This window comes from Arachis ipaensis, chromosome B1 (assembly GCF_059453495.1).
Source record: "Arachis ipaensis isolate K30076 ecotype BB chromosome B1, ASM5945349v1, whole genome shotgun sequence".
Lineage (NCBI taxonomy): Eukaryota > Viridiplantae > Streptophyta > Magnoliopsida > Fabales > Fabaceae > Arachis > Arachis ipaensis.
In genome coordinates, this window is record NC_142436.1 from 134,569,984 (window position 1) to 134,584,278 (window position 14,295).

General features: G+C 39.3%; 2 non-coding genes across 2 annotated transcripts; both read right to left on the bottom strand.

The window, feature by feature from the left end:
- Positions 1 to 4,941: 4,941 nt before the first annotated feature.
- Positions 4,942 to 5,049, bottom strand: LOC148578461 (small nucleolar RNA R71). The gene has a single exon (XR_015903900.1). It is a non-coding gene; the product is annotated as a small nucleolar RNA R71 (small nucleolar RNA).
- A 4,067-nt stretch (positions 5,050 to 9,116) lies between these two features.
- LOC148578462 (small nucleolar RNA R71) lies at positions 9,117 to 9,224 on the bottom strand. Its single transcript, XR_015904037.1, has one exon. It is a non-coding gene; the product is annotated as a small nucleolar RNA R71 (small nucleolar RNA).
- Positions 9,225 to 14,295: the final 5,071 nt, after the last annotated feature.

The following is a 14,295-nucleotide window of genomic DNA, read 5'->3' on the forward strand; positions in this document are numbered from 1 at the left end:
AATGTCCTTAATTTGAATCCTTAGTTAGCTTAGACTAATGAGAGTGCTCATGAATTAAGTGTGGGGAAGTTGAATTTGGAAACATTTGGTTTGAGAATTGAGTATGTTAGAATTTTCTGAAAATGTGAAAGAAATGTTTAGGACATGATTCATGCATTCAATAATTTAATCATATGCATTGAGAAAAAAAATGATGAAAAAAAAATTAATTAAGAAAAGAAAAATAGAAAAAGAAAAAGAAAAAAAAAGAGCAAATAACAAAAAGGGGACAAAATGCCCCAAAGTAAGTGGTGAAAGCAATGCATATGAGTTGTACTTAAAATTAGAATGCATGAATATGTGAAAACATGGTTAACGGATGGTTAGATATTGTATTTTGATCACATGGATTGTCCAAAGTTAGGTGGGAAAAGTTTAAGTTAATTAAGGATTCAGATTTTAGTCCACTTGGCCAAATACAATCCTACCTTGACCCTAACCCCATTACAACCCTTAAAAGACCTCTTGATATGTGTATCTGTGCATTAAATTTATGTTGATTGTTAGATGAAGAGCAAGCCTTAGAAAGCAAGGTTAATAGAGAATTGAGAGAATCGAACCTTAAACACTTGAGCGATTAGAGTGCATACACTTCCAGTGAGGGTTCGATGCTCGATTCTTTGTTCCCGGCTTTCATGAGCTATTTTCTTCTACAAGTCTATTTGTACTTCATTTTTATGGTTTGAATTAGTGAAATCTGATTTATATTTGTCTTGGAGAATTTATTTACCTTTAACCAAGTAGGTAGAAATATTTTTGCATGTAGTTGCATTCATAAAGATACGTTGCATTTCATACATTCTACCATTCCTCTTCATCTTTATAGTTTCTCTTGAGCTTAGCATGAGGACATGCTAGTGTTTAAGTGTGGGGAGGTTGATAAACCACTATTTTATGGTTTATCTTGTGCTTAATTGAGTGGATTTTATCAACTCTTTACCCACTTATTCATACTATTTGCATGGTTTTACGTTTTCCTTCCTGATTTTGTGCTATGATTGAAAACATGTTTCTTTGGACTTATATTTGCTAATATTAATCATCTCTTATTACCATTCGATGCCTTGACATGTGTGTTAAGTGATTTCAGAGATTACAGGGCAGGAATGGCTCAGAGGATGGAAAGGAAGCACGCAAAAGTGGAAGGAATACAAGAAGTTGGAGAAACTGCTAAGCTGTCCAGCCTGACCTCTTTGCACTCAAACGACTATAACTTTAGCTACAAGGGTCCAAACGACGCGGTTCTAGTTGCGTTGAAAAGCTAACGTCTGGGGCTTCGATTTGATATATAATTTGCCTTAGCTGCCCCAACACCAGGCGACACAAACGCGTAGGTCATGCGGACGCGTGACCTGGCAGGAACGCAACCCGCGCGGCCGCGTGGACGACCCCTCCGCGTCACTTTTCCGCGACCTGAACGTAACAGAAATCACTGGGGGCTATTTCTGGGCTGTTTTTGACCCAGTTTGCGGCCCAGAAAACACAGATTAGAGGCTATAAAGTGGGGGAATGCATCCATTTAGAGAGCTCACCAATTTTTACTTTCCATGATTTAGATTTAGTTTGAGAGAGGTTCTCTCCTCTCTCTCTTAGGATTAGGATTTAGGACTTCTCTTAGTTTTTAAGAGTGACTCTCGATCCAAGTTTAATATTTACTTTAATTTATGTTTTTATGCTACTTTTACTTTAATGCTTTTATTCGTATCTATAAATGTTGCCAAATTGGCTTATGAACATTTTCCATGTTATGATTTGAATTAATGATTATTTGAGGTATTGCAGTTTATTATTGTTCTCTTTGATTTAAGTTATTTTTTCTTCGCGTCTAAGGACATTTTATTCCCGCAATTTACTTTTTTCCCTTTTTGTCTTTGTTAAGAAATCAGTAACTCAACATTATCAAACTCAGCATAATTGATAATCGCTATCTTGCTAATTGAACTGAACTTCAATAATCCCAACTTTTTCTTAGGAAATAAATAGGATTCGAAGGTCAAACTAATTAGTCCCTTGACTTTCCTTTGCTTTAAAGGTTAACTAATTAGAATTAAGATTCAACTTTCATTATTGTTGAGAGGGATAACCAAGTTGGACTTCCAATTTCTCTTACCCTGCCAAAAGTTGCTTTACAGTTATTTATTTATTTTTAAGTGCCATTTAAATCACTTGCTTCTCATCTTCTAAACCCCGATTACAACCTTTATAGCCAATAATAAGAACATACTTCCCTGCAGTTCCTTGAGAAGACGACCCGAGGTTTGAATACTCGGTTAACAATTTTTAAGGGGTTTGTTATTTGTGACAACCAAAATGTTTGCACGAAAGGGATTTTTGTTGGTTTAGAGACTATATCTACAACGCGACTGTTTTTATGACATTCTTTACTGGCAAAAATCCTGATCGTCAGACCTTCCTTACTAGCGTCAATGCGAAATTCCCTGTCAGTTTGGGCGTTGAACGGCCAGTGAGAGCTTCCTCACTGGTGTTCAACGCCAGCTTTGATGCCTGTTTGGGTGTTGAACGCCCAGTGAGGTATTCCTCACTGGCGTTTAACGCCAGCTTTTGTGCCAGCTTGAGCGTTGAACGCCGAGTGAGGTCTTCCTCACTGGTGTTCAATGCCATCTCAGTTTCTCCAGATTCGGCCTAATCCTCAGTGGTGATGGCCTTGCACTCTTCTCTTGGGTTTACTTCAGTGTTACTAGGAAGAGTGTCAAGAGGAGTCTTAGTTATTCTCTTGCTCAGTTGACCAACTTGTACCTTCAAACTTTAAATAGAGGATCTTGTTTCAGTTATAAAACTATGAGTGGTCTTAGAGAGGTTGGAGACTATAGTGACTAAGTCAGAAAGGCTCTGCTTAGGGGTCTCTATATGTCCCTGAGAAGATGGGAATGGTGTTCTGTTGTTAAACCTGTTCTAGGTTCTTCCACCTTGATTATTGTTGAAGCACTGCTGAGGCTTATATTGATCCTTCCATAAAAGGTTAGGATGATTCCTCCATGAGGGATTGTAGGTGTTTCCATAGGGTTCTCCCATGTAATTCACCTCTTCCATCATGGGTTGTTCAAGATCATAAGCTTCTCCTTCAGAGGAAGCTTCTTGAGTGTTGCCAGTTGCAGCTTGCATTCCAGTCAAATGCTGAGAGATCATATTGACCTGCTGGATCAAGATCTTATTCTGAGCCAATATGCCATTCAGAGTGTCTACTTTAACAACTCCTTTCTTCTAAGCTACCCCATTGTTCATAGGGTTTCTCTCAGAAGTGTACATGAATTGGTTGTTTGCAACCATCTCAATGAGTTCTCTTACTTCTGCAGGTGTTTTCTTCAAGCGAAGTGATCCACCTATAGAGCTGTCCAATGATATTTTGGACATCTCAGAAAGACCATCATAGAATATGCCTAGGGTAGACCATTTTGAGAGCATGTCAGAAGGACATCTCCTAATCAGTTGCTTGTATCTTTTCCAAGCTTCATAGATGGATTCACCTTCTTTTTGTCTGAAGGTTTGAAGTTCCACTCTGATTTCGCTCATCCTTTGAGGAGGAAAGAATTTGGCCAAGAAAGCATTGACCAACTTTTTCCAAGAGTCTAAGCTTTCTTTAGGTTGAGAATCCAACCATATTTTAGCTCTGTCTCTAACAGCCAAGGGAAAGAGCATAAGTCTGTAGACCTCAAGACCATATTAAGTATTTTCAAAAATTACAAAAATATTTTTCAAAAATCTTTTCTTAATTTTATCTCATAATTTTCGAAAATAACATCATCAATTAATGTTTTGATTCAAAAATTTCATGTTTGTTACTTGCTTGCTAAGAAAGATTCAAACTTTAAGTTCTAGAATCATATCTTGTGATTTCTTGTGAATCAAGTCATTAATTGTGATTTTAAAAAACAAATCTTTTTCAAAAACTAATTTAAATCATATCTTTTCAAAAATATCTCCTTATCTTATCTTTTTCAAAAATTTGATTTCAAAATATCTTTTCTAACTTCCTAACTTCTTATCTTTTCAAAATTTGTTTCAACTAACTAACTAACTTTTTGTTTGTTTCTTATCTTTTTCAAAACTACCTAACTAACTCCCTCTCTCTCTAATTTTCGAAAATATCTTCCCCCTTTTTCAAAAATTTCTTTTTAATTAACTAATTATTTTAATTTTTTATTTTAATTTTCGAAAAATCACTAACCTTTTTCAAAAACTATTTTCAAAAATCACTAACTCTTTTCAAAAATTATTTTCGAAAATTCTCTCTCTCTCTCATCTCCTTCTATTTATTTTCTTCTTCTTTTCTTCTACTCACACAGGGACCTCCATACGGTGGTAAAAAGGATCCCTATTATTATTATTTTTCTGTTCCCTTTTTTTCATATGAGCAGGAGCAAGGACAAGAATATTCTTGTTGAAGCAGATCCAGAACCTGAAAGGACTCTGAAGAGGAAACTAAGAGAAGCTAAATTACAACAATCCAGCAAGCACCTTTCAGAAATTTTCGAACAAGAAGTGGAGATGGCAGCCGAAAATAATAATAATGCAAGGAGGATGCTTGGTGACTTTACTGCACCTAATTCCAATTTACATGGAAGAAGCATCTCCATTCCTGCCATTAGAGCAAACAATTTTGAGCTTAAACCTCAATTAGTTTCTCTGATGCAGCAGAACTGCAAGTTTCATGGACTTCCATCTGAAGATCCTTTTCAGTTCTTAACTGAATTCTTGTAGATATGTGATACTGTTAAGACTAATGGAGTAGATCCTGAAGTCTACAGGCTCATGCTTTTCCCTTTTGCTGTAAGAGACAGAGCTAGAATATGGTTGGACTCTCAACCTAGGGATAGCCTGAACTCTTGGGATAAGCTGGTCAAGGCTTTCTTAGCCAAGTTCTTTCCTCCTCAAAAGCTGAGTAAGCTTAGAGTGGATGTTCAGACCTTCAGATAGAAAGAAGGTGAATCCCTCTATGAAGCTTGGGAGAGATACAAAGGACTGACCAAAAAGTATCCTTCTGACATGCTTTCAGAATGGACCATCCTGGATATATTCTATGATGGTCTATCTGAATTGGTTAAAATGTCATTGGATACTTCTGCAGGTGGATCCATTCACCTAAAGAAAACGCCTGCAGAAGCTCAAGAACTCATTGACATGGTTGCTAATAACCAGTTCATGTACACTTCTGAGAGGAATCCTATGAATAATGGGACGCCTATGAAGAAGGGAGTTCTTGAAATTGATACTCTGAATGCCATATTGGCTCAGAACAAAATATTGACTCAGCAAGTCAATATGATTTCTCAGAGTCTGAATGGAATGCAAGCTGCATCCAACATTACTCAAGAGGCATCTTCTGAAGAAGAAGCTTATGATCCTAAGAACCCTGCAATAGCAGAGGTGAATTACTTAGGTGAACCTTATGGAAACACCTATAATCCATCATGGAGAAATCATCCAAATTTCTCATGGAAGGATCAAAAGCCTCAACAAGGCTTTAATAATGGTGGAAGAAATAGGTTTAACAATAGTAAACCTTTTCCATCATCCACTCAGCAACAGATAGAGAACTCTGAACAAAATACCTCTAATTTAGCAAACTTAGTCTCTGATCTATCTAAGGCCACTGTAAGTTTCATGAATGAAACAAGGTCCTCCATTAGAAATTTGGAGGCACAAGTGGGCCAGCTGAGTAAAAGGATCACTGAAATCCCTCCTAGTACTCTCCCAAGCAATACAGAAGAAAATCCAAAAGGAGAGTGCAAGGCCATTGAATTGATCACCATGGCCGAACCTGTAAGGGAAGGAGAGGACGTGAATCCCAGTGAGGAAGACCTCCTGGGACGCCCAGTGATCAATAAGGAGCTTCCCTCTGAGGAACCAAAGGAATCTGAGACTCATCTAGAGACCATAGAGATTCCATTGAACCTCCTTATGCCATTCATGAGCTCTGATGAGTATTCCTCTTCTGAAGAGAATGAGGATGTTACTGAAGAGCAAGCTGCCAAGTTTCTTGGTGCAATCATGAAGCTGAATGCCAAGTTATTTGGTATTGAGACTTGGGAAGATGAACCTCCCTTGTTTACCAATGAACTAAGTGATTTGGATCAACTGACATTGCCTCAGAAGAAACAGGATCCTGGAAAGTTCGTAATACCTTGTACCATAGGCAACATGATCTTTGAAAAGGCTCTGTGTGACCTTGGTTCAGGGATAAACCTCATTCCCCTCTCTGTAATAGAGAAACTGGGAATCTATGGGGTGCAAGCTGCTAAAATCTCATTAGAGATGGCAGACAATTCAAGAAAACAGGCTTATGGACAAGTAGAGGACGTGTTAGTAAAGGTTGAAGGCCTTTACATCCCTGCTGATTTCATAGTCCTTGATACTGGGAAGGATGAGGATGAATCCATCATCCTTGGAAGACCTTTCCTAGCCATAGCAAGAGCTGTGATTGATGTTGACAGAGGTAAATTAGTACTTCAATTGAATGAGGACTCCCTTGTGTTTACAACTCAAGGTTACCCTTCTGTAAACATGGAGAGGAAGCATAAAAAGCTTCTCTCAAAACAGAGTCAACCAGAGCCCCCACAATCAAACTCTAAGTTTGGTGTTGGGAGGCCACAACCAAACTCTAAGTTTGGTGTTGAACTTCCATATCCAAACTCTAAGTTTGGTGTTGGGAAGTCTCAACAATGCTCTGAACATCTGTGACGCTCCATGAGAGCCCACTGTCAAGCTATTGACATTAAAGAAGCACTTGTTGGGAGGTAACCCAATTTTTATTTAATTATATTTTTATTAGTTATATGTCTTTGTAGGTACATGATCATGTGGAATCACAAAATAAATATAAAAATTGAAAACGGAATCAAAAACAGCAGAAGAAAAATCACACCCTGGAGGAAGACCTTACTGGCGTTTAAATGCCAGTAAGAAGCATGTTTTGGGCATTTGATAAACCACTATTTTATGGTTTATATTGTGTTTAATTGTGTGATTTTGTCATGATCCTTGCCCACTTATTCATCAATTTAGCATGCATTTAGATTTCCTTCCTTAATTCAGTACATGTTTGAAAATTGCTTCCTAGAGACTTTAATTATTTACTTTTAATTCTCCTTTATTCCATTCGATGCCATGATCTGTGTGTCAAGTGTTTCAGGCCTTATAGGGCATGAATGAGATGGAGATTGGAGAGGAAGCTAGCAAAAATGGAAGGAACACAAGAATTTGAGGAGATAACCAGCGAGAAGTGACGCGGTCGCATGGCTCACGCGACCGCGCGAAGGAGCGCAAATCGCAGTGACGCGGCCGCATGGCTTGCACGGCCGCGCGGATTGGAAAGCGCAAGCGACGCGGTAGCGTGGACGACGCGAACGCGTGGAGAGGAAAAAGCGCAAGCGACGCGTCCGCATGGACGACGCGATCGCGTGACATGTGCGATCCGCATAATCTGCAGAATTCGATGGGGGCGATTTTGGACCTTATTTCGGCCCAATTTTCGGCCCGGAACAGCAGACTAGAGTCAGAGAATATGCAGAAACAACAGAGACATTCATTCAGTAGTTTTAGATCTAGTTTTTCTCACTCTCTTAGGTTTTTCTCTCTATTTTTTAGAATTTTAATTTTCAATTGGTCTTAGCATTGGAACATTGAGAAGAGTTATTTCCTCATCAAGACTTCATCACTCTAGTTTGTTCTCTTAACTTGGTTTTATTCTTCCATGTTCTTTGTTATGTTCAATTTTGTCATTCAGATACTTTTATGATTAATTAATGCAAGGATTATTTCTCTTTAATTCAATTTCAATTCCAATAATCATGTCTTCTTTTAATTCCCTTTTATGTGTCATGGATTCTTTATTTACAATGCGTGAGTAGTTTCATTACTTGATAGGGAGTTGATTAAAAGGAACTCTTGAGTTGGAAAGATCGAAGGAGAAATTTATAGTTGGGTTAAATGTTGGATTGCTATCCTGTCACCAACGCCAATCCCTTTGAACTAAGTGGGTTGTAACTCGTGAATAGATTTGGCAGTCCAACTTGTTTGATTTTTCCTTACCTAGTAAAGGATAACCAAACAGAGTAACCGTTAATTATAAATCAATCTTAAAAATCACTCCATCAATGATAGATGTTCCAACTAATCAATTCCCAGTCAAGGCTTTTATTTATATTATTTAAAATTCCTCAATTTAAATTCCAACTTACTTAGCTCAACTTCTTGGAACATCTGATTAATAAAACAGCACACTTTTCAGCAACTCATTGGGAGACGACCTGGGACTTAAAACTCCCAGTAATTTTAATTTAAACTCTCTGTGACATATTTCTAAATTGATAGGCAGATTTTCGGTGAGTTAAGAACTATACTTGCAACGTAACCATTTTAATAAATTTTTAATTTACCAGCTTCTGCTTCCCATCAATTTTTGGCGCCGTTGCTGGGGAGTTGCAATAGAGTGCTAATTTTATATTAGAATTTATTTATTTGCATTTTATTTAATTTTGCTACTATGAGCTGCATGTTTCTTCCGTCAAATGACGTGTTCGCTTCTTGATCCACGCTTGCTAATATTCGATCCTGAAATTGAAAGAACAATTTCACGAATAAGGCGAGAACAGCGTAGGTTAGCCCGCTCTAAGGGCGGATCTGAAAGTGAATTTGAGGAAGAAATCAGCCCCCATTCTACTGATTTAGTTGTTTTATGCGCTGAAAACATGGCAGCTAGAAGAGTTACCATTCAAGAGGAAGGAGCCCCTGATTTTACAATGCAACCGTTTCAAGCGCATCATCCAGCGGTAGCTACAGATTTTGAAATAAAGACCGCACTGCTAAATTTGATGCCCAAGTTTCATGGCCTATCTGCTCAAGAGCCTATCAAGCACTTGAGAGATTTCCAGGAAGCCTGTTCTACTGTCAGGCGTGATGGCACTGATGAAACTTCAATTCTGCTGAAAGCTTTCCCGTTTTCTCTTGAGGGAAAAGCAAGAGAGTGGTACTACACTCAACCTCTAGCAAATGTATCCAACTGGGATACACTCAGAATGGAGTTTCTGGAGAAATTCTTTCCATCTGAAGTTACTGATAAACTGAGGAAGGATATCTCTACAATTGTTCAGGACGACAATGAGACTCTCTTTGAATACTGGGAGCGCTTCAATAATCTTCTGGAAGCATGCCCCCACCACATGATTGACAAGATCGTGCTACTCAGCTATATCACACAAGGTATGAGACCCCAAGACAAGACCACATTGGAAAGTGCCAGCAATAGGTCTATGAAGAAGTACAAGACCACTGATGAAGCTTGGCAATTGATCAGTGATCTAGCTGAATCTACTCGGAACCACAGACAGAAGCAAGGCCGTTCAAGGGCCATTGCAGAAGTATCTTCTGGCATAGAGACTGTTGCTCTAAATTGAAGCATCTATGAGATGACCAACTTGCTGAAGCAAATGCAGTTGAATCAACAAGCTCAGCAAACTCAACCGCAGCAAAACCAACAACTAGTTCCACAAAGAATTTGCGGAATTTGTGCTGATTACAGCCATTATACTGATGAATGTCCGCAGCTCTAACAAGAAGACAACATGGTGGCATCCACTCACAACTTCTATGACCGCCCCAACCAAGGGTACAATCAAAGTGGAAATAATAACCATGGATGGCAGGACAATTCAAACCAGAATTGGAGAGACAACAATAATAGGGGAGGCAGAGATAACCAGGGAAATTAGAGGTGGAATAATAACAACAACAGGCAGCAAAATCAACCTTACCGAGCACCTCACCTGAGGCAAAACCAAGGACCACCGAACAATCAGCAGCAAACCTCTCAGTTTACTCATTCTTCTGTATCTTCTAATGAAGATTTATTACAAGCTTTTGAGAAAAGACAACTGGCCATGGAAAATACCATCGTGAACAATATTAACGCCAGTCTGAATGGTTTCACCTCTACTCTACAAGCTTTATTGACACAACTTGGTTCAGCACAAAATTCCAGTAACCAACCTTCAAGCACCACTGGAATTCCCTCTCAACCCTTACCCAATCCGAAGGGAGGCATTAATGCCATCACCCTGAGGTCCGAAACCACACTGCAAGAGAAGAATCAGGAGGAACCAAGCTCACCAGAATACGCCTCAGCTGAAGAGGTGGTAGAAATCGAAGATGTTGAAGAGGAAGAGGATATACAGGACATAGCTGAAGAAGAGATAGCTTAACCATAGGAAGAAGCACCAAAAGGCGCAGGCACCACAGAAAACACTACTCCCATTCCATTTTCACAACTTGCAAGGAAGCCCAGGAAGCAGCTGGAACCTGATCCTAAAATGGTAGAAATATTCAAAAAGGTTGAGGTAAATGTTCCCCTTTTTGATGTTATTCAGCAGGTACCTAAATATGCAAAGTTTCTAAAAGACTTATGTATCCATAAAGACAAAATTAATGAATTAGAAACTATTCCTTTAGGTAGTTCTATATCTGCTTTAATGGAAGGATTACCTGAAAAATGTAGTGATCCAGGTCCTTGCATAGTTAGTTGTACTATTGGTGGTGTAGTAATTTATGATTGCATGTGTGATTTAAGAGCATGTGTCAGTATAATGCCTTTGTCTATATATGATATTTTAAGGCTCCCTCCCTTAAAAAGGTCGGCAGCTCGTTTTGTGTTAGCAGATAAAAGCATTATTACAGTGGCTGGAGTTGCTGAAGATGTTTTGGTGAACATTAAGGGGCTCACATTTCCCATTGATTTTTATATCTTGGAGATGCCCCATAATGATTCAGATAAGCCATCATCAATCCTACTTGGAAGACCATTCATGAAGACATCAAAATTCAAATTAGATGCCTTTTCAGGAACATACTCCTTTGAAATAGATGGCCGCATAGTGATCTTCAATCTGAATGGAGTCATTGACAACCCCCCAGAAGATTGTTCTATCTTCCAGTGTGATGTCATAGACGAGAGTGTGGCTGAAGTTCAAAAAGAAGAGTTTGAAGAGAGGCACACTGGACAATATCCAAGTGTGGGGACCCTCTTAACTGACAATGAGGACCTTCGCCATTTTCGCAAGCCCCAGATAATCCAGAGCCTAACCATGATCAAAAGTTAGAATTGAAACCTCTCCCTCCACATCTCAAATATGCTTATCTTGAGGATGAGCAGAAGCTTCCGGTTATTATTGCAAGAGAACTGACTTCTCAACAAGAAGAGCAGTTACTTGATGTACTGAGGAAGCATAAGAAAGCAATTGGGTGGAGTTTGGCAGACATAGTGGGAATCGACCCTCAAGTATGCGAGCACAGAATATTTTTAGAAGAAGGAGCAAGACCTGTCCGTCAACCCCAGAGAAGATTGAATCCCACCATCTTGGAAGTTGTCAAAAAGGAAGTGACCAGATTATTGGAAGCCAGTATCATATATCCCATTTCAGACAGTGAATGGGTAAGCCCAGTACAAGTTGTGCCCAAGAAGTCCGGAGTCACTACCGTGAAGAATGAGCATGGAGAGCTCATAGCAACTAGAGTTCAGAATGCTTGGAGAGTCTGCATTGATTACAAGCGTCTCAACCAAGCTACCCGTAAGGATCACTACCCACTTCCATTCATTGATCAAATGCTGGATCGCTTGTCAGGTAAATCACATTATTGCTTTCTAGATGGTTACATAGGTTATTTCTAGATTCATATAGCTCCTGAGGATCAGGAAAAGACTACTTTTACATGTCCTTTTGGGACCTATGCTTATAAGAGAATGCCCTTTGGCTTGTGCAATGCACCAGCTACTTTCCAAAGGTGCATGATGAGCCTTTTCTTTGATCTTATTGAGGACTGTATGGAAGTTTTTATGGACGATTTTAGTGTTTATGGTGATTCTTTCAACCTTTGCTTAGATGGATTATCTAGAGTATTAGATAGATGTATTAATACAAACCTTGTATTGAATTTCGAAAAATGCCACTTTATGGTAAAGCAAGGGATTGTATTGGGACATGTGGTATCTAATAATGGCATTTCTGTAGACCCAACAAAGGTGAATGTTATTTCTAGTTTACCTTACCCCTCTTCTGTGAGGGAAGTCCGTTCGTTCCTCGGCCATGCAGGTTTCTACAGGAGATTTATTAAAGACTTTAGTAAGGTGGCACTTCCCTTATCCAGATTACTGCAGAAGAACATTGAGTTCGAGTTCAGTGAAGATTGCAAACAAGCATTTGATAAGCTGAAGACTGCTCTAACTCAAGCCCCAATTGTGAGAGGACTCGACTGGAGCCAGCCGTTTGAAATCATGTGCGACGCTTCCAACCATGCGGTAGGAGCAGCGCTGGCTCAGCGTGAAGGTAAGGACCCTTTTGTTATTGCCTATGTATCTAAGACTTTAGACACTGCCCAGTCTAACTATACTACTACTGAGAAAGAGCTACTTGCTATTATTTTCGCTCTGGATAAATTCCGAGCTTATTTACTTGGTACTAGAGTAGTAGTGTATTCGGACCATGCAGCTCTAAAGTATTTATTAGCTAAAAAGGAATCCAAACCAAGACTTATACGATGGATACTGCTGTTACAAGAATTTGATTTAGAAATAAAGGATAGGAGTGGTAATCAAAATTTAGTAGCGGACCACTTGAGTCGCCTTGAACATATTAAGGATGATTCTACTCCTATAGATGATAATTTTCCTTTTGACAACCTGCAAGCAGTATCTGAGGTAGTCCCTTGGTACGCACCTGTTGCTAATTATTTAGTTAGCCGCACATTTCCTCCACATTTCTCTAAACATCAAAGAGACAAGCTGAAAAGCGAGTCTAAATATTATATATGGGATGACCCATATTTATGGAGATATGGCGCTGACCAGATAATTAGACGATGTGTACCTCAATCAGAATTCCAGTCCATTTTAGAGGCATGTCACTCATCTGAGAGTGGAGGACACTTTGGCCCTCAAAGAACAGCTAGAAAGATCCTAGACTGCGGATTCTGGTGGCCTACTCTTTTTAGAGATGCTGCTGAGTTTTGTAAATCTTGTCACCCATGCCAGAAATTTGGTAACATATCCAAGAGGGATGAGATGCCTCAGCACTATATGCTTTTCTGTGAAATTTTTGATGTCTGGGGCATTGACTTCATGGGTCCATTTCCAAATTCTAGTGGATATTTTTATATTTTGTTAGTTGTAGATTATGTTTCCAAATGGGTGGAAGCAATTCCTACCCGCACTGATGATGCTAACATTGTTGTTTCCTTTGTGAGAAACCATATTATATGCCGCTTTGGATCACCACGAGCGATCGTGAGTGATCAAGGCACCCATTTTTGTAACAGGAGACTAACAGGATTGATGAAGAAGCATGGGATAATCCATAAAGTTGCAACAGCTTACCATCCCCAAACTAATGGGCAAGCCGAGGTGTCAAACAGAGAAATTAAGCGTATCCTGCAGAAAATAGTAAAGCCTCATAGAAAAGACTGGAGCACCAGACTACAAGATGCAGTGTGGGCATATAGAACAGCATACAAGACACCCATTGGGATGAGTCCCTTTCGCTTAGTTTATGGAAAAGCTTGCCATCTTCCAGTTGAAATCGAACACAGAGCCTTCTGGGCAGTTAAGGAGTGCAACATGGAAATTGAGAAAGCCGGAACTGAAAGAAAGTTGCAACTACAGGAACTGGAGAACCTTCGTCTAGAAGCTTATAAGAACTCCAGAATATACAAGGAAAAGATGAAAGCTGTGCATGATCAAAACATTAAGAAGAGAGAGTTCCAACCTGGAGATTTTGTTCTCCTTTACAAATCTCGACTGAGGCTCATGCCCGGTAAGTTGAGATCAAAATGGGAAGGTCCATACAGAATAGAGAAGGCTGAACCGTACGGAGTTTATCACCTAAGCCATCCTTCAAGTTCTGAACTTATTAAGGTTAATGGACACCGCCTAAAGCTGTACCATGGTGAGAAGGTGCAGAAAAATAAGGAGCTTGAGATCTTCCACTTGGAAGATCCCCACATAGCAGCAGATTGAGCTAGTAGAACGTCCAACTTACGGACGTAAAAGCAAAGTGCTTGGTGGGAGACAACCCACCGCGGTATGATCGTTCTTTTCTTCACTTTTAGTTTTTCTTCTTTAATAACTCTTCTCTTTATTAGTGCTTCCGTGCTCTTTCAATTACATGTCTCTATCTTTCCTAAAAAAATAAAATAAAAATAAATTTTCGTCGCGCGACGCGATCGCACCAGCGACGCGTCCGCGTGGCAGCA